This window comes from Mustela nivalis, assembly GCF_964662115.1.
Source record: "Mustela nivalis genome assembly, chromosome: 15".
NCBI classification, from domain to species: Eukaryota; Metazoa; Chordata; class Mammalia; order Carnivora; family Mustelidae; genus Mustela; species Mustela nivalis.
In genome coordinates, this window is record NC_139034.1 from 30,110,485 (window position 1) to 30,131,312 (window position 20,828).

The window sequence follows — 20,828 nt, forward strand, 5'->3', positions numbered from 1 at the left end:
GCCCGATGCGGGACCCTGAGATCATGACCTGAGCCGAAGGCAGCGGCTTAACCCACTGAGCCACCCAGGTGCCCCTCATCGTCCTGCCCTGCCCCATCCCCACCACCTCATTAGAGCCACCTGTGCATCACAGGGGACTAGGATAAGGTCATCTGTTTCTATTCAACAGTTGGTTCTATTGCCCTTTCTCTATTGAGAAAGTTCTCTATTGAGAAGTCTATTGCTTCCTTCTCAGCTACTCTAGGATTTGATCCTCAGGTCTTATCAGTGAAACCTCCATTCTTCTCTTTCTTCTGTGGTCCCGAGTCCTTGTGGTTTTCCATTTTGTGACTGTTCAGCCCTTCTGAATCCACTGTTAGTTCTTCTTTACCCAATTGTGGACCCCACTGAACCCCCACCAGGGTCCTCAGTTCACCTCTCTCTATAACCCCCCAAAAACTCACCCAACATGGAGACCTTACCCCATCTCTGCCCCCGACTCCCAGATGTCGCTTACCTATGAAAATACCATATTTTCATCTTATAATTTTTTAAAAATATTTTATTTATTTATTTGACAGACAGAGATCCCAAGTAGGTAGAGAGGCAGGCAGAGAGAGAGGAGGAAGCAGGCTCCCTGCTGAGCAGAGAGCCCGATGCAGGGCTCGATCCCAGGACTCTGGGATCATGACCTGAGCCGAAGGTAGAGGCTTTAACCCACTGAACCACCCAGGCACCCTCATCTTATAATTTACAAAGATTTTTTTTTCTCCATTACCTCATTTGCTCCACTTGGCTACCTTTTGAGATAGGCTGAGTTGGCATTTTTATCTCAGTTCTAAAAATAAAGAAAAAGAGCTCTGAGACCTAGAAAATTTAAGTGGTTTTTCCTGAATTCTAACCTAAGCCTTGGTCCAGTATTCCTAGTTGTCTAGAGGATAGTCTTATTTGGAGATTCTGCCACTACCTCAGATCTTACTTGGGTCCATCCTTCCTCTCAAATCAATCCCACTCAGCTGGTGTTAGGGACTGAACATGAGCCCCTGACATTTACATCGTGAAGCTTCAACCTCCAATGGGACTGTATTTGGAGATAAGGATTTCATGGGGGTGATTAAGGTTAAATGAGGTGATACCGTAGAGTTTTTATCCAATAGGACTAGTGTCCTAGGAGAAGAAACACATTCTGCCATGTGAGAGGACATAGCCAGATGGTGGCCACCTACAAGCCAAGAGGAAAGGTCTCAGAATAAAACCCATCTTGTCAGCATCTTGATCTTGGACTTCCAGCCTCTAGAACTGTGAGAAATAAATTTCTGTTCTTTAAACCTCTCAGTCTGTGGTATTTTGTTATGACAGCTGGAGTGGAGCTAGATGGCTGGTGACCATTTGAGGGATGTTTTCTTTCATTTTTCTCTTTCTTTAATATCTCACATCCAATCAGTTGACAAGGTTATCACCATCATTTTTGTATGACATGCCTTGAATTCTATCCCTCCTCTTCATGTCAAGTCACCACTGTAACCCTGAGTTTTGATAGCTGATGCCTAGAAACCATTAGCCTCTCCTGACCTGTAAACCACTGCGAGATTAAACCAGTCAAAACATTGCAGACCCGTGGGATTTGATGGTCCAGGTGAATTCTCGGCCCCATCAGACCTCTCCTTCTCCTCCCCACTGATGTCTCTATTCTCCCCCTAAGTTCTCCACAGTGTGAGGTTTCTGCTTTAATAACCACGCTGCTGTTCACTACTCTCCCCTAACAATAATGCTCTTCGTTTTCTCCAACAACTTTAGTTAAAAACTTCGATTTGAGCCCCCAGAGCTACTGCATACTGTGGAGTGGCAAATAGGACATTCTTTTTATATCTCACAGAAATATTCAGAGGAGGGAGTTGGGCTAAGATCATGGAGCCAGATCTGGCCTTTACCAGCTCGGGGATTCTTTGCAAGTGATGTAACTTCTCTGTGCCTCTCTTTCCTTGTCTGTAAACGGCACAATGAGTGTGAGGTATTTCACACTGTCTGAGCCCTCCACGATGTTAACTATTATGATTAAACTTCAAAATTGGGGTCTAGAGAAATGATTTAAAAGGGCATTAGTAGAAATATAAAAGCAAGGCTGAGAGATGATTTGATTCCAAAAATAAATAAATATGGTGTCTGTGCTGCGGGAAAACAGCAGAGAGCGGCGGGTGTGGGCAGAGATCCCAGGTGTGAGCGCCGGCTCTTTTACTCACAAGGGTTGTGATCTTGGGCAAGTCACTTCATGCCCTTGAGCCTCCACTCCCCCATTAAAATGGGGGCAGGGATGATACTAGTCGCTCCCTCACAGGGCTGCTGTAAGGATGACGGGCGATGACACATGAATGGCACGCAGACCAGGGCTGGGATGAGAGACAGCACCATGTGGGAGTCGTTGTTGCTTCGAAGGATCACAGACTGAGAGCCCCTGAAATTGGGCGGAGAGGATGCAATCCTCTGGATCAGAAGATTCTGCATGTTTGACCCTCAAAACCCCAAAGGCCCCAGAATGCTGAACTGACACATCCCCCCAAACAGGAAAGTATCATCGAGTGCTGATTCTGGGAATGCGAGACTGCTAGCCTAGCCCTTTCTTGAAACTGGCCCCAAATGCCATGGCAGACACGTAAAGCTTCGTACACTTTCTTGCCTCCTCAGAACAGTCTTGTACTTTCCAATTTTTTCCCAAAGGGATCAAGTAAATTAAGTTTTAGAGACCAAAACAGAACTGAGAACAAAAAGAACTGCGATTATGACATCTTTTGAATGAAGCGCTGAGCTGGTCCCCAGGCCTCCAGAATAAATGGGGGACGGGGAGGAGGAGTGACCCACACAGGGCCCCGTTCCCATGGAGTCAGCACGCTGGAGCATTCTGCTGCTCCCATCCTTGTTTGGCCCTGTCTCTCCGGAAGTGCCTCAGAGTGCCCCACAGCGCAAGCCACTTCCCGAAGCACCAGGCTACGCCGCTTTGCCTTCCAAAAGCCACTCACTTCCCCAGGCCTCATAGCCCAGAAGTCAACACTTTGGCCCCGATCTGCTGCTGTAAACCAGTAAATGCTGAATAGTATTTATGGCTCTGCAATTCCCTGAAGAGGAAATTCTCTAATTCGTTTTCTCTCTACTGCAGAAAGTCTCCTTAACAGCTCAGGGGCCAGAGGGATTTTTCAGCCGGAGTCCTAGGACTTGGTAACTCACCCTGAAGGGAGTTTCTGCTTCGTGGCCAATGCAGAGTTTCACTGTCTAGTTTCCATCTTCTAGTTAGGACTCCACGTTTGGAAGCCGCAAAGCTCACAGAGCCCTGTCCTCCCAGATTCCACCAACCTGTGCCTGGCTCGCCCTGGAGCTCGGCAGCCCCAAAATTCAACGTGTGGTTGTTCATAGCATTGCTGCCGGCTTCTGGAGTAGCTTGAAACCCCTGAGCTTGAACCCCGGATCTGGCCCATTTCCCATCTAGGGGAAGACCTGAATAAGCCCTTACTGCGAGGGTGGGAAGGCTTTCACCAGCATTCGTTGCTATAGGGCCAAAGAGGATCTCTGTGGGCTCCCCAGTGCGCTGAGCACATTCTCCCCTGTAATCGTCTGATGCAAGTGGTTTCTTTTGTAACCAGACTTTCCAGCCCCATCGCCATCTCTCCTCAGATCCTTCAGCCAACCGCCAGGATCGGCAAGGAGGAGACAGCCCATCAGTCCATCTCCCTGACCCACCTGCTGACTAAATTCCAGGATATCCCGAGAAAGTTCAGAAACCCCAAGAATAAATTCTGCATTTCGTTAATTTGGTTTCTTGTTTTATCTCTAAAGACCAGATACCTTATTGCATTAAGTTTGCTAATTAGAACATTTTCTTAAAGTCACAGCAGTTGGGTTGTCAGCTTTCCGGTGATTTTGCCCAGCTGCCGATCCCCATGAGCCCCTCAGTTTACACCTGCCTTTCTCGCGTTCTAGCACTTTTCCCAACTCCTGGGAGCTCAAGGAAGCCACCAGAGCCTTCCTGGCCTGGGCTCTGCCTTAAGTTGGGTCTTCTTGAAATATTGACAGTTGAGCCCAGTTTGGGGACGGGACTGGACACGCAGCACCCACTTCTTCCCCCAAAAGGAGAACTTAGCTCAGACCCCAGAATGCGTAGTAAAATGACATCCACCACCACAAATGCACATGTACAGATGGAAGAAGAGGCACCTTGAGAACATGTTTATTGCCAGAGCTGCTGTTAGGGCAAAGATCTGCAGGGATGAAAAGTGGCTTTTCAAAAGCATCAGAGGTCAGGTATCAGCATCAGATTTATGGGTTAGCAATATTTGCCTTCTTTCTACCCTTTGCTAACAAGTTTTTCTCCACTGTTGGCTTGTTTGCTTTTCTCCTCTTGTTTGTTCATTCTCCCTGTGAAGCTTCTTTCTGGATAATTTTTCTGTGCAAAAAGGTGCTGATGGATTTGGGGCATATTTGGGGATAAATGCCCCCTTAAAATTGGGCTTTTTTTCCACAATTTCATCCTTTCTTGTGTATTTTGAGGGTACAAATGCTTCCAAAGAACCATTTACCCCCAGGGGAAGAAGCAGGCGCTGAACCTTAGCAGAAGGTCGGCATCCACGCACGTGAGGGATCTCTCTTCAGCCCCCAAGAGTCAGATGCACGGCATTATCTCTGACATCCTACTTCCCACCTCTGTCTTCTTAATCTCCTTGTTTCATTCTCTAATGTTCTCCAAATCTAGCTTTTCTCCCAATTTCTTCCTAACCAGCAACACTCAGCCACAACAACAAACAAAGACAAGCTGAACGCAGGGAACTTAGAGAGTAAAGACTGCTCTGAGCTCCTTAAAGATATGACTTCATTTTCTTTGGGCATTATTTTGACTAAATACTGTCTTTTCTCTGGCTCTTATCACTTTTCAGCTCTTGTTTGTTAATAAAACATATCAACCCATGACACTGATTATGGATTTAATTTTATAAAACCATCTCAATGATTTTTTTTTTTTTTTTTTTTGTCCCCTAGTCCCCTAGTGTTCTTCACCAGTGTATCTGGGAAGACCGACCATATCTGGGACTAACCCAGTCGCTGACCTCAGGAAGGCCGCAGGGCCACTCTGCGTCTGCCTCTGATCCCCTCCAGTCTTCTCATTGCAAAGACAGAAAAAAGATGGAAGGTCAGCAAGTATCATCTCAGAAGCCATCAGGCAACACAGTCCAATAAGTTCCTAGGAACTGCCAGCATCAGGATATCCTTGTTCACAATCAAAGTGACAAAGTTTAATCAAATTAAAACTGTCTCTCTCTCCCTTCCCTCCTACCAAGGCACTTCATATTCTGCCATTAAATTCACATTGTAGAGCCAAGAAATTATTTACAGAGATCACTTGTTAAGCATCCCTTGTTTTTCCTGAAATGATACAGAGACATAATGATATCATAGAAAATCTGTACATCACAACAGGAGCCAAATCCTAGCTCTACCCCCTTGCTAACTGCATGGTCATTAGCAAGTACTCAACTTCTGGGACTTCTCCAGAAGACAAAGGAGGCGACACAGGCAGAAGCCTCCAGCACAGCTGCACTGAGCCTGGCACTCACACACGGTCCATGCGTTAGCATGCTAGATGCCACCCTGTCTGTAGCCGAGGGAAGCAGAGCCTGAGAACTTCTGGGTATGCCAGCTCTAGGACACCTGCCTAGGAGAGTAAGAAACAAAAGGAGAAGGAGAGAATGTTTCAGTATCTCTGGAAAAATGGAAAGCCAGGGGAATTGTCCTGAATGGTGCCCTAGGAAGCTGCCAGTAGCATGGGCCTGTGAGCATCTGTAACCTAAAGAGGAGAGAGTATGGAACAAAAGCAAACCAAGGGCTTTCCTCCTTCCCCGGGGCAGACCTGGCCTCATTACCCGCCCATCTCCACCCGCACCTCTCTCTTCTGTCCCAGGGACCAGATGATGGTGGGCCCAGTACAGGTTGTCGTCTTCCACCTGCACAAAGGACACACAGTCTCCTGTTTCACTCCAGCTATGCTCAGCCCATTCTCTACACGGTGGCTAGAGTGACCTTTCCAAAATGCATACCTGACCATATGACTTCTGCTTAAAACCCACTATCACATCAGAATGAAGTTCAACTCCAAGAATATCACAATGTGGACTTGTCAACCAGCATATTCTCTCCCCACAACTTGCCTCACTAAAACCCATTCTAGCTTCACGGAACTTATTTCAATGCCCTAAACACACTGGCTCTCTCTTGCTTATTCACTCTGAGCTCCAGCTCCTCTGGCCATCTCTGACCCAACCTCAGATTTCTTTCTAGACATCACTTCTTCCAGAAAAAGACTTTTCTGACCCCTCCAGGTCTTGGCCGGCTGCTGCCCCAGCCCCACCTGGCCTTGCAGGGCCATGGGCTTCCTGTCCCAGCACTTCCTCCTCAGGGCCACCATAGTTCCTGTGTATCCTCCCCCCCCCCCCAGGCTGTTCACCACTGATAGCAGGCATGGGGTCTCACCTGTCTACTACTGTATCCTCAGGCTCTGGCACAGCTTGTGGCCCATAAATGTGCTCCAGTGAATGATCCCTGAGTGAGCTACGGATGGTATTATTCACCTCCCCCATTTTATGTCTCACAATAAATGTCTTCCGAGGGAGAAAAAAAATGCCCAGTAGTCTTTTGCAGCAAAATGATGTTTGCATATTTTCCCTCACACACTTACTGTTTCTAAAAGTCAAATATAGGTTCTAGGGACAAGAATACGGAATCAATGGCATTGAGGGTAATGGGGTTTCGACAGAAAGGACCCAAGTGGTACTCTGTGCTGAACACTGTAGAAAGGGACTCTATTGATATATCTGAAGGTTGATGGTTGTTTTTCTCACTCTGTGCCAAATGAGTTCCTGGTAGGGATTTGTCTGCTACACGTTAACAAGGAAAACTGCCTTCAATTCTCTCAGAGAATTTATAAGAGAACAAAATGATTGTCATGGTAAAACACAAAATAAAAAGAAACCGACTTCCTTTAAAGAATCTGCGATGCCCCCACGTCCCCTGCAGACAATCCCATCTCCTATCCTGGAATCGCAAACAAGGTAAAATGCTATTCCACTGCCTCAGAGGAGGACCCTTGTGTGGGACTCAGTTTTTCTTTAGTGATAAAAAAAAATTCTTATTTCTACAACGCACAATAAAGGTATGTGGACTGGATCCTTTTAAATTCTTCCAGCTTAACCTTGAAGCCTCTAGAGCAAAGAGGCTCCGCTCCCCGCTCTTCCCGCTTTCCCTCCACTTCTTCTTCTCTCCGTCCCGTCCCTGGCCTGTCCTCCCTCCCTTCTCCTCTTCTCTTCCTTCTTGTTCTCCTTCAAATTGGCTCCCCCCTTTCCTCAAAACTCTCTTCAAAACACTAGCGATTCAAAAAGCTTCCTTTCCTGACCCTGGCTCTTCCTAAGGACGCTTCCACCTTTGGGATTCTTTGGTTCCAACTCACTACTCCAGGTTCCATTACTTGCTTTGTGAGACGCATCAGCCCACACCACCACCAAGTCATCAGTCCAATGGGAGAAGTTTTCCTTCAAATATGGCCAGACATTGCACCATCTTCTCCACGGAGGAGTTACTATAAAAAAGTTAATAGGTTCAACAGAGATAAACATAAGGTGTTATCTAACTTGCACATTCATCGGTGACTTAGTTTATTTATACCTTTCCATCTATTCTTTCTTTTTTTTTTTTTTAAGATTTTATTTATTTATTTATTTGACAGAGAGATCACAAGTAGGCCAAGAGGCAGGAAGAGAGAGAGAGAGGAGGAAGCAGGTTCCCTGCTGAGCAGAGAGCCTGATGCGGGGCTCGATCCCAGGACCCTGGGATCATGATCTGAGCCGAAGGCAGAGGCTTTAACCCACTGAGCCACTCAGGCACCCCCTTTCCATCTATTCTGAGTGGAGCGCATGTGCTAGTTGCCTGCAAGGACTCCATCCTCAAGCATTCTTGGTCAGCAGAGGGACCAAGACCTGCACATAAGGAACTCCGGGACAAGGAAGGCAGTGGTCAGTGCCCCGAGAAAAATCACAGACACAGGGCTGGAGGTTCTGATCATTTGATAAGGCGCTATGACAAAGCTGAGCAACCCAGAATGCTTGCCTTTCTCTGCAGCATCCCACTTGTATTAAGGAGAGCCCCCTGGGTAACAGTATGGGCCCTTGCTTGGCTTTTATCTTCCAGGCTTAATCCTGGGAGGATTAGTGTGCCACAGATTTCTGGTGTGTAAGACAAACTTGGAAAATGGGAGTCCCTGAGTCTGGAATACGTATGAGATACTAAAAATGCCCAAGGTGATCCTGACATATCACAATGAGCACGTTGCAAAAAGATGTTATTTTCTTCCAGAACAGGTGTTGTTTATGTTGTGTTGTATCCCTTATGACCCCAGGCCGGTAGGAAGTCGGAATACTAACAGATGCTGGGCATAATTTTAATTCATTTGGAGCATTCTGGAGCCCCAGCCTCTCTAACTTTTAACCAATGGACTGGAAACAAATCCATCTCTTTAAAGCATTAGTAAATTGGAATTCATAAGTAGATTCTCATCACAAGGGTTTATGTGGTTAAGGTGGATGATAGAAATTTCTAGAGGTTTGGGGGTGCCTGGGTGGCTCAATCAATTAAGCATCTGTCTCCCTTCAGCTCAGGTCATGACCCTGGGGTCCTGGGACGGAGCCTTGGGGTCCTGGGATAGAGCCCTGTGTTGCACTCCCTGCTCAGCCAAGGGTCTGCCTCTCCCCCTGCCTCCTGTGCGCACGTATGCTCTCTCTCACTTTCTCTCTCTCAAATAAATAAACAAAATCTTTAGAAGTATTTCTAGAGGTTTCCTTCATTTTAGGTTTCCCACAAATTACTTCTGCATTATTAATACAGTATTCAAAGAGAGACTTGGGTGGCCTGCCTAAAATTGTACCTCTCCTTCCCTTAATATGTATTGATCTCAGGTATGTGACAGAGACAGGAAAATATTTCAAATGACCTAGGTATAAATGACAGGTCTCATAATGCTGGCCACCCATTAGAATGACCTGGGAAATTTTTAAGAAACAAACAAACAAACAAAACCAGAACAAAAACTACTACAGATGATTGGCTTACCGCCAAAAGCCAAGTTTCAATTATTCTAGGGATACTTTTTTAATTCCTCAGAATCAGGTGATTCTGGCTGAATGTGTAGCTAAACCAGATTCAGGGTCCAAAGGGGTAATAAGCAGATAAACACATACAGTCTCACACATGCCTTACCTCTCATTTAACCCCCGAGTAAAGCCACTGACACATTCTCAAATTTAACCTCCTCTCCCCGCTGGCCAAAAAAAACACCTCCTATCCTCCGAATGGGAAAAAATACATTTTTTAAAATAAAATAACCCAGTCTATGAAAGACAGGAAAGATGCTATCTGGTCAAAATCAGGGGAATCCTTGAGTGAGGTGTGGCAAGTCTCAATGCAACAGTACCCAGCAGTTTAAAATTATGATTATGAAGAATTTACAGCAATGCAGAAACAGTTCATGCTCTAAGGGGGAAAAAAATGAGCATCAAGTAATCCATGCTGTATGGCCACAACTGTGGAAATCAACCTGAAATTATATGCAGACATGCAAAAAAAGAATGGAAAGAAATACTGCCCAGATGTCAATAAACACTAGCTCAGTGGTGGTTTTACTTTCTTCTCCTTTTTTGTACTTTCCCAGTATCTTTTAATCGGCTATGTATATGGTAGGAAAAAAAAATTTACAATGGAACAAAATTAACGTACTTTTCAGAAAGTTGCTATCAGCAACTTCTAATACTCAGTAATGAATTAACAAAACAAAGATTAAAAATGCTCACCCGAAGGTTCCTGTGTTCCCGCTGTCTTCTCTCTGGTCTCCTCTACTCCTCCTGCTTTCCTTCTCCAAGTAATTCAGCTTGCTGACTTAAAAGTGAAAACAGCAAATTTATTTTATAAAAATTTCAGCTAACATCTCGAGAATAAGGAACTTGGGTCAGCTGGTCTCTCAGGGCTTTATAGCACTTGGTGTGGGGGTTGGTCTGGCTTCCTTCTTAGAAGGGGAATTCTTCCAGTTAGAGACTACACATCTAAAAGGAAGACGCCTGGATTAACCCTGTCGCCCTGATGCCTGTTTTTATTAGCATCTTTCATAATAGATCAAGGGAATGTGATGGGCTAGACGCAGGGCTGTTAAATAGCTATTAGATCTCCTAAATGTTTTTTGTTTCCATGACAATAGTAACAGCAAAGCTGCCTTATCCACCTTATAGGTACAGCTCTACAGAGCTGTTTAGAGCACTTCCCACCCCTTCTTGCTTTTCCAGCTTACTTGTTCCTGGGCAGAGGCCTTCCTCCATTCTGCTGCAAATGCTCTGTTGGAGGTCACCCATAACCTCACTGCTCACGTAAAAGGTCCTTGCTCAGTCTTCATCTTCCTTCCCAAGCTCATTGTGCAATTACGGCCACTTTCTTGAAACTTTCTCTGTTTTGTTTCTCTGACTCTTCTCATTCTTTTTGTACCCCTTGGGCTGCTGCTTCTTACCTTCCTTATGTTTTTCTTCTACTCCTTTTCTAAAGGTGAGTTTGCCCCAGAAGCCTGTCTTCTCACCTCTTCCTACCATCTTCTCTTGCTTTTATTTATATTGTCCGCTTCCATGGATACATTTAACATGGCCCCTCCCAAGCATACACTCCTCCATCTACCCCATCTAATCAAATGGCACCACAGTGATTCAGCCAGTCATTCTATCTGCAAGCCTAGAGGTCATTCTTTTTTTTTTTTTTTTTTAAAGATTTTATTTATTTATTTGACAGAGAGAAATTACAAGTATACTGAGAGGCAGGCAGAGAGAGAGAGAGAAGGAAGCAGGCTCCCCGCTGAGCAGAGCGCCCGACGTGGGAATCGATCCCAGGACCCTGAGATCATGACCCGAGCCGAAGGCAGCAGCTTAACCCACTGAACCACCCAGGCGCCCCAAGCCTAGAAGTCATTCTTAACTCCTTTCTTTCTCCCACAACCAATATCCAAACCAACCAACTCTATTTATTCTACCTGCAAAATGTGTCCTAAATCCTAAAGAGAAATGCATAAGAGAATTTCTCTTATGCTAAGAGAAATAAATTACAAGATTTAATCCCCTTTAAAATCTTCTTCATCATGTCTTGGACAGAATGTTGCAGTAACATTAAGCAAGAGCTAAGAGACATCCAAATTGGAAAGAAAGAAGGAAAACTATGTCTGTTTACAGATGATGTAATCTTTTATGTATAAAACCCTAAAGATTCCACACACACAAAAAAACTGTTGGAACTAATAAACAAATTCATCAGTTGCAGGATACAAAATTAACACACAAAAATCAGTTGCATCTCTATATACTAACAATGGACAATTTGAAAGGAAATTTTAAACAGTTCTAATTACAATAACATCAAGAAGAATAAGTAAAAACAAGACTTGGGAATTAGCTAAGGAGACGAAAGACTTATACACTGAAAACTACAAAACATTGCTGAAAGTAATTAAAGAAGACATAAAAAAATGGAAAGATATTCCATGTTCACGGTTTGGAAGATTTAATATTATTAAGACATCAATACTACCCAAATCAATCTACAAATGCAATACAATCTCTTTCAAAATCATAATGATGTTTTTCTCAGACATAGAAAAGTCTAATCTTAAAATTTATATGAAATCTAAAGGGACTCCCAAATAGTCAAAACAGTCTTGAAAAAGAACAAAGTTAGAGGAACGTTACTTCCTGATTTCAAAACTTACTACAACACATAGTAATCAAAACAATATAATCTTGGCATAGAGTTAGATAGATAGACTAATGAAGTAGAATAGAGAACCCAGAAATAAACTCTCACATATATGTTCTAATAACTTTTGATGAGGGTGCCAAAACTATTTACGGGAAAAGGAACGTTTTGAACAAATAGTTCTGGGAAAACTGGATATCCAAATGCAAATGATTGAAGCTGGACCCTTACCTATTACCATACACAAGAAAATTATAAAATGGATCAAAGACTTAAACATAAGAGCTAAAACTATCAAAAAAAGAAAATATAGGGGGACGCTTCATGGATTTTGTGACGATTTGTTGAATATGACACAGGTTTTAAAAGAAAAAATAGGCAAATTTGACTTCATCAAAACTATAAACTTTTGGGCATCAAAGGACACATAAACAGAGTAAAAAGGCAATTCACAAAATGGTAGAGAATATTTGCAAAACACATATCTGATAAGGGATTAATATCCAGAGTAAAAACAGAACTCCCAAAACTCAACAACAACAAAAACTAACAGCCCAATTTAAAAATAAGCAAAGGACTTGAATAGAAATTTCTCCAAAGAAAATATAGAAATGGCCAATAATCACATAAAAAGATACACATCACTAATCATTACAGAAATACAAGTCAAAACCACAGTAAGATACCACCTCCTACCCATTAAGATGACCATTACCAAAAAAGAAAAAGAAAATAACAAGTGTTGACAAGGATGTGAAGAAATTGGACTCTTGTGCATCACTGGTAGGATGTGTGTGGTTTCTCAAAAAAACTTTTAAATAGAAGTACACCCCATATGGTCGGGTAATTCCACTTCTGAGTATATACCCCCCAAAGAATTGAGGCATCTACTGCATACCCAGGAACATTTGAAGAGCTATTTGTACATTCATGTTCATAGTAGCGTTATTCACAATAACCAAAAGGTGGAAGCAACCCAAGTGTCCATTGATGGGTGAATGGATAAACAGAATATACTATATACATACCATGGAATATTATTCTTTAGTAAAAGGAAGGAAATTCTGCTCCCTGCTCAGCAGGGAGTCTGCTTCTCCCTCCTTGGCTCATACTCTCTCTTTCTCTCTCACATGTGCACACACACACACACACACACACACACACGGGCAAAAATAAATAAATAAATAATCTTTAAAAAAAGGAAGGAAATTCTGGCACATTCTGCAACACAGATGAACCTTGAAGACATTATGTTAACAGAAATAAATCACAAAAAGACAAAAACTGTACGATTGTACTTAGATGAGGTATCTAAAATGTCAAATTTCAGAGCCTGGCCCAGCAAGATGGCACTAACTGCATTGTTGCTCCTGTTCTGCAAGCTGCTGACTCTGGCTGGGCTCCCGAGAGGCTCTTCAGCCAGATCAATTCTACATTCAAAAGCTACCACATGATAGACCTGACTGGCTGAGAGTTGGACTGATCTTGGCCACCTCCATCTTCTTGTGGGTCTCTCTAATCAAACAACATGATGAAGATGTTTTAGTTTATCAGAGAAGAAATGGTTGGAATAAACAATTGAAATACTAATGTGATATGCTCCAAATAGTGATTATACCATTTCCTTTGGATCCACCAATGTGCTGGGTCATAAATGTGACAGAAAAAGTGATATGTGAATGGATGTCAAGTCAGCATTTGTGTTTTGCACCATCAAAATGAAAAAGTACAAATACTCTTGTATTCTTAAAAGTAAATAAATTAAAGTTAAAAAAATAAAGTAGTCAAATTCATAGAGACAGGAAGTAGAAGGTGGTTGCCAGCAGCTAAATGAAGGGGGAAATGAGTTATTTAATGGGTACTTAATGAGATTCAGTTTTATAAGATGAAAAAGTTTTGGAGATGGATAGTGATTGCACAACAATGTGAATGGATTTGACGTCACTGAGCAGTACACATAAAAATGGTAAATTTTAGGTTATGCATGCTTAACCACGTTTTTAAAAATAAGAAATTTTTAAAATAAATTGGAAAAACCTTTAATAAAAGAATGCTGTCTAACAACTTACCTAATTGTTTTCCCATTTCCCCTTTTGTTATCCTACCGTCAAGTTTTTTTTTTTTAAGATTTTATTTATTTATTTGACAGACAGATCACAAGTAGGCAGAGAGAGAGAGGAGGAGGAGGCAGGCTCCTTCACCTATTTCCCCTCCTTATGTTCTCTCTCTCTCGCTGTGTCTCTCTCTGTCAAATAAATAATTAAAAACGTAAAACACAATTGTATAAGGTAACAGTTGTAAATTATCATACTTGTGTTCTCATTTCACAGTGGATGTATATATGTTAACACATTGTTATTACAAGTTTATATGATTGTTTTTGTTCATTGTACCTCAATAGTAAACAATAAACAGGTAAAAAGAAAGCGGGTGATCAGTTATTGTTAAAGATACAAACCTGAAGACCCTCATTCAGGAATTTGGAAAATTTGTGCTTTTAACTGAAGGAATTACAGAGATAGGAGCTTCACAGATGTTATTAAGTAAAACTTAGCTTGCTTTCATTACTTGTGTTTTTCTTCAGAACTTGAACTGTGACTTCCATATACTAAATAATATGAAATGCACCTGTATTTCCTTGTGTCCTTAATCTTGCCAGTAAATAGCTCTTGGTGGAAGGAAGGAAGGAAGGAAGGAAGGTATGGTTAAGATGGTGAGATTTATGTTATGTGTGTTTTATCACAGTTAAACATGAGAAAGGAAGAAAGGAAGGGAGGGAGAGAGGAAGAGAGAGAAGGAAGAGGGGGGGCGGGGAGGGGGAAGGAAGGAAAAAAAGGAAGGAAGGAAAGGAAGGAATAAACCCCAGCAAACTATGAAAGCATGTTATAGCAAAACATCCACCTGAACCAGAGAAAAACAAACTAATGTTCTCGGTATCTCCAAGAATCAAATCAAAGATCAGCTATATCGTTATCAGATCAAACCAGAGGAGCAAGCGTGAAGTCAGGCCATTAGTACCTAAAAGCCCAGACGCTTCTCATGTTTGCAGAACGGCTCATTTGACCCGGCGGCTGGGACGCACACACCCCATGTTTGGAACAGGGAACATTTTTTAATAACACGGTTGAGTTCAGTCACCAATCCCGTTAGAATCCCCAAAGATGGGGCTCAGAAGAATGTTCTCTGCTGTGCAAACAGGGACAGGAACAACCCCAGGCGAGGAAAGACTACAAGCGTCAGTGTGTGCGCTGCTGAGACAGGAAGGGGGAGATTGTGACTCACGCACTTACCCTGAGGCGCAGGAGGCGCCTTACCTGGTAAGGCCCCCTTACCAGGAGGCGCAAGGAACACCTGTTTCCTTCCCAGGGAAGCCCTCATTTGGGCAAGTTTACCTATAATTCGGAATTATTTGTGGAGTGAGACCATAAAAATCAAAAGCAAAATCTAAGCTGCCTGGTCCCATCCGTTTATCAAAACAAATGGTGCAATGATACCCATTTCTGGGGCTCACAGTGAAATCCATCAGATTGTATAGGAATTTATGAAAAAGGGAAGAACTAAAAATTAATTTATGAGGAGTGCCCAAGTGGCTCAGTCAGTTAAGCATCCAACTCTTGATTCCGGCTCAGGTCATAATCTTGGGGTCCTGGGATCAAGCCCTGCAGAGCCTGCTTCTCCCTCTTTTTAAAACTTTTTAAATCCTTTTAAAAACTAATTTGTGAATCATTTACATGATGCAGTATATAGCAAAAAATAGTTAATGGCTTTTTAAATCGTTTCACAGTTTTTGAGACTCCAATAGAAATTAGTTAAAAAGTACAAGAATTGTGTGAAGACATACAAATGTGTATGACCCAAGTTTATGAACTCAGAGCAACAATTTAACTTTAGATAACTGGGGTTTGTGTGATGTGCCAATGATATTAATCAGGACCTACAGTCGAATCCTAAAAACAACTGAAGACCGGTAGAGAAATACCTGTGCAGGCTGTTCGCTTTTGTTTAGACCCAACGTGATCAAGTTGGACGGCATTCCAAATCCAGTCATATTATCATAATACCCTATCTGTTGACGGAGGAAAGGAAAAGCTGCTGGATTTGAATCCTTTTACCATGAAAGCATGATTTAAAGAGATCAAATTCTGTGAATCTTGGCTGGTATTGAGGGCATTTCAGCCAGACGAGGAGTAAGAGACACGGTGATACCGTTCGCAGCCACGCAAGTGATCCCAGGCTAACCATGAAAATCTCAAATAAGATTTCTGCCCAGCCATTGTAATTAGAAAGCTGATGTTGGGAAGTAAGCCTGCAAACATAGGCTCAAGCTTCTCCTTAGAGATTGCTTTTGAAAAGGAAGAACTTATGTTTCATCTTCCCACCGCAAGAATACAACCTACCAAACGTCACCCCCTGCTGCTGTCCCAGTGAGCCGTGGAAATAGTGTCATCTTCCCCACGTGTGCAGCGAGGTCAAACGTGGGAGCAGGCAGGTCAGTGCATCACATGCACAGCATGTGGACCCACGAGGGGACCGCAGCACGCATGCAGTAAAACTTAAATTGACCCTGCATCCACCCCCAGGGGAACCTAATTAAAAGCAAGCCTGGGAAACCAGTGCCAGGTAACAAAGCCCAAATACAAGGGTGGGTCAGGCCAGGTGGAGACATTCAAACAGTGGGGGCGCATACTGTCTCCTACCTACCAAGGGGTATGGGACCTGTCCTTGGGGTGCCTTTTGGGCACCCATTCTGACCAAGGTGATAGGCTAATTCAAATAGCTACTATGGGGTGAATCGTAGTTCAGTTGGCCACCCGTGTGTGACCTAGCATGACTGGGCGGCTTTCTCTGCGTGTTGTAATCTCATTCGCCACCTGTGTGTGGCCAGGCCCAACTGCTTGGCCTTTGCTCTATAAAAGTCAGTCTGTGAGGCAGGGAGGGGTCGCGCTCTCTGTAAGAGGTGTGGCCCCGGCCGGTAGGTTTGATTCTCGATGCTTGGCCTGAAATCAAGCTTTGCTTGACCTTCGCTTTGTCTCAGTCTTGCTCCTTTAATCACGGACCCATTATTGGGGGACCCAACATTGGGGACCCAAAAATATTTCCTCATTTTTTCAAGCAATTGGCGAATGTGACTCATCAGAGAGTGTTTTTCAAAGCTCATACTCCCCTAGTCATGGAGAAACTGGAAATGCAGATGGTCATCCCAGAGCTCCGGAGCCAGGAGCCCCACGACCTGACATATGCGGGAGTGGGGGCAGGACCGGAACCTTCTAGACTCAAGCCTCCGACCCTCATCCTTAACTCCCTTCTTAGACTCCCCATAAGGATTGAAAGAGAGCCCAATATTCCAGTCTCGGCCCCTGTCACATGCTGGGTGTTAAGAGTGGCCTTGGGGACAGAGAAGCTCCCTGAAGGGCTCAGTTGTGCTCATGGAGGAGGACGGCAGCTACAGCAAAGGCCCACCAGGAGCCTGGAGACAAGTGACCCCCCCCAGAGTCATCCCCAGTGGGGCCAGAGTCCCAGGCCCCGTCTCCCTCCAAGGATGCCCAGGTACCTCCAGGAGCACTATGCTGTCTGACCTGTGTTTGGGAGATGGTCCCAGCCCCTTCCTGGGAGGACGCTGTATTCACCAGTCACCGCGGCAGCCCTTGCCGCATCCCAGAGCCCGAAGCAGCAGGCCAATGCAGCCGCGGTGCGCTGCCCCCGCTGCGTGAACCCCAGGCGTCCTCCCTCCTTCCTTCGGTGTCTCACAGATACTAGAGCAGCCTCCTCCATCCCGAGTCCACAAAACGCTCAATGAAACAAGCTTCAGTGCATACCTGCAGCTCTCCTGGCCTCGTCTTTGCACCCGGGATTGTGCGTTCGGCGAGCTGGCCGGGAGACGGTGCCACACGGTGCTGCCTGGTCATTAGCAGCACATGGCTCGGGGCTGACGCCTCCCTCTGCCACTCACCATGGCTCCTGCTCCAATTCCTGAAGCTCTCAGGGTCTCGGTTTTCTGGTCTGATCCATGGAGATTTGAAACTTTGTCCCTCGGAGGGTTGGTGGGAAAGTTTGTAACATTAATACAGGTAACCTGCTTCCAACAGCATGGGGGCACTCCAAGCCAGGCTCACAGACTCTCTTCCCGCAGGATTTCCCTCCACAAAGTCCTGACTCAGTTGAGTGGGTTTCTGATTGCCCTGCGTCTCCGCCCACCCCAGGGGCCGCCCCTCGGGGCTCTGACCCATGGACTTCAAAAACTTGTCCACAGTGTGTTCCCCTGGGAGGAAAGCCAGGCGCCTCCTCCCTGCGGAGCCCGAGGTCCAGACCATGAGGGACCTGCCAGGACTCCCAGTCTGCGGTCTAGTCCCACTTGCCCCAACAGGTGCGAGCCCTTCCCTGGGCCCCAAGGTATGCGTACCCAGCTGCCGTCCTGTGCCACATGGGGAAGAGGAAAATAAAAGAATTCATCTCCCGTGATGCAGATGCCATCCCTCCCCGGCGGAGCGGTAATCACTCCAGCCGCCACAAAACCACTTCAGCAAAAGAGCGTGCCAATTAATTTTCCCTTATCTGAGGCCAGAATGGATTCCTCCGGGAAACACAAGCCCCGGGTTTGGGGGGGGGGGCGGATTTCAGGACTCCATTGTCGTCCCTAATCCGCCTCCTCCAATGAGCCTGACTTTCTCATCCCTCCAACAGCATTTCCCGGGAGGCAGTCAGCCCCAGGGCCTCGGGCAGAATCATGGTGGTGTAATTACTCGGCTGCAACACCCCCCCATCCTCCCCCCACTCCCGCCTTGTGGTCATGGCTCCTGGCCACTGCTGCGGGCAGACAGGCCCAGAATGCAAATGATAAGATTGCTTTCACTAAATCATCTTTTTATGCCTGTATAATTTCAGCAGTTAAAACCTGTACTAATATATGCTGTGACGCAGGCAGAATGTTACACTAATGTATGGCTCTTATTAATTTTTGAAAAACAGGGGTGAAATTTGGATAACCTGCTCTGGCACAGTTAAAAGCTCTGGGAAGAAGAAGAAGAAAAAAAAGAAGCCTGGTAACAGTTTTGATGAATGTAAACTAATTAGCATTCATTGTTTCCTACTGCCTCTTCCCCGCCTGAAAAGTCACCGTGGAGGATGCTAGCCAAGCCTTGAGCCTGTTGAAAGTCCTCTCTTACTTCCGGCTTCTTGGGCTCGTGACCAAGAGAGAAAGAGGGAGTTATCACAATTACAGTGAGAAATGTACCTGTCCATTACTCCCACCAAAAAAGGTCATGGTGTTTCAGCTGCCCCAATGGCCTCAGGGCCCTGGGGGGCAGGGAAGCCTCCGGTCTGTTCCCCCATCCCAGGACCTCGCCATCCTCCAGGGAACGCTGCTGTGCACAATCTTTTCTTGTGCCACAGGGCAAGGCTCTAAACCGGTAGCTCCTACTTGGTGCTGATACTGAAGGTTGGATACTAAATCTGAGACTAAAATCTGGATAACAGGTGGTTTCACTTAGATCCCAAAGCGAGTCTCACGCCTGTGCTCATCACCAGAGAGGTCAGACGTCTGTGCCTTAGAGAGAGACAGCTTCCCCATGCACACTGGGATGGCCATGGCTGAATCCGGGTCTTAGTTTGAAAAACAGCTCCTCTGTGTGCGGTGCACGAACCCTGTCCCTCTGAACGGAACCACCTCGAACACGGAGCGCAGACCCTGTGACGGGGAACCCCAGAGGGACTGTCCCTTGTTTCTGTGAAAGAGTGAATGAAGCAAGTCGTGAGCTGGGATTTTTTGTACTCGTGTGTGTCCTCATGGATGGCCACCCCCCTCGTCTCAGCCTTTCTCAACCCCGTTTTTGAACTTCTAATAGGTGCCGCTCTCCATTCTGAGCTCAGGAAAAAAGCCATCAGTGGCTCCCCGTCTGCTAAAAATAAAAGGGTCTATTCTTCTAGGTCTTCCCTGATATGGCTCCAGACCCAACTATCCTGACACCGTCTCTGCCGTCCTCCAGCATTCACCTTTGGGTCTGCACGACACTTTCGACCCACCGGATTCTGCTGTGCACAGCCCCTGCTACCCCGCCCAAAGGCACAACACGCCTGCCATCTCCTCTTGAAGGCCTTCCCACAGGCAGGGGAACCGTGTTGTCCATGGGTCCACATCTGTGTCCCACCGGTTGCAGGGGGCAGTACATGCTGTCTCCTCAGGGAAGGTGACCAAGGACCTGAGGTTTGCTGTTACCTGCCTCCACCAGCCCTCTGTCTCTTATGGACGGGAGCTGCTGTGGACATCCTCCCCCTCACACACACTGTAAGGGCCTATTCAGCCAGAGCGGCCCCACCCTGGTTGAACTGCCATTTTTTTGTTTATGCAGTAAAACTTAAATTGACCCTGCACCCACTCCCCGGGGAACTTACTTAAAAACAAGTCCCAGAAACCAGTCCCAGGTAACGAAGCCCAAAAACAAGGGTGGGTCAGGCCAGGTAGAGACATCTGATCAGGGGGGGGGGGGGCATACTATCTCCCTAGTTACCAAAAAGGATGGTCCCCGCCCTTTGGGCACCTTTTGGATGCCAATTCTGACCAAGGCGATAGGCTGGTTCAAATGTCTACTAGGGTAAATTGTAATTCAATTGGTCACTTATGTGTGACCTAACATGACTGTGCAGCTTTCTCTGTGTGTTACAATTTCATTGGCCACCTGTGCATGGCCAGCCCAACCACATGGACTTTGACCTTAAAAGCCAGTCTGTGAAACAGAGAGAAGTCGCTCTTTCTGGGCGCGGCCCCCAACGTTCGGTTTGATTCTTGATCCTTGGCGCGAAAGAAAGCTTTGCTTGACTTTCGCTTTGTATCAGTTTCGCTTCTTTAATCACGGACCCATTATTGGGGGACCCAACATTGGGGACCCAACAACACATGTCCAGTGGGTCCCAGATTTAACATGAGAACCCTGGGGGCAGATGTGCCTCTCAAGGTCAACAAAGGTGACAGTCAGAACGTCGGGTCTCCTGATGTCACTGACACAGAGCGTCAAGGAGGATGACAAGGCCCAAGGGGGTTAGAGCCCAGG

General features: G+C 45.3%; 1 pseudogene across 1 annotated transcript in view; it reads right to left on the reverse strand.

Moving 5' to 3' along the window:
• LOC309849241 (cysteinyl leukotriene receptor 2 pseudogene) overlaps positions 1 to 17,725 on the reverse strand; it is a 38,406-nt pseudogene extending 20,681 nt beyond the window's left edge. The window contains exons 1-2 of the transcript XR_014316582.1: positions 17,601 to 17,725; positions 9,855 to 9,939 (exon numbers count right to left, since the gene is read on the reverse strand). The product of XR_014316582.1 is annotated as a cysteinyl leukotriene receptor 2 pseudogene (transcript). The remainder of the gene's footprint in view (positions 1 to 9,854; positions 9,940 to 17,600) is intronic.
• Positions 17,726 to 20,828: the final 3,103 nt, after the last annotated feature.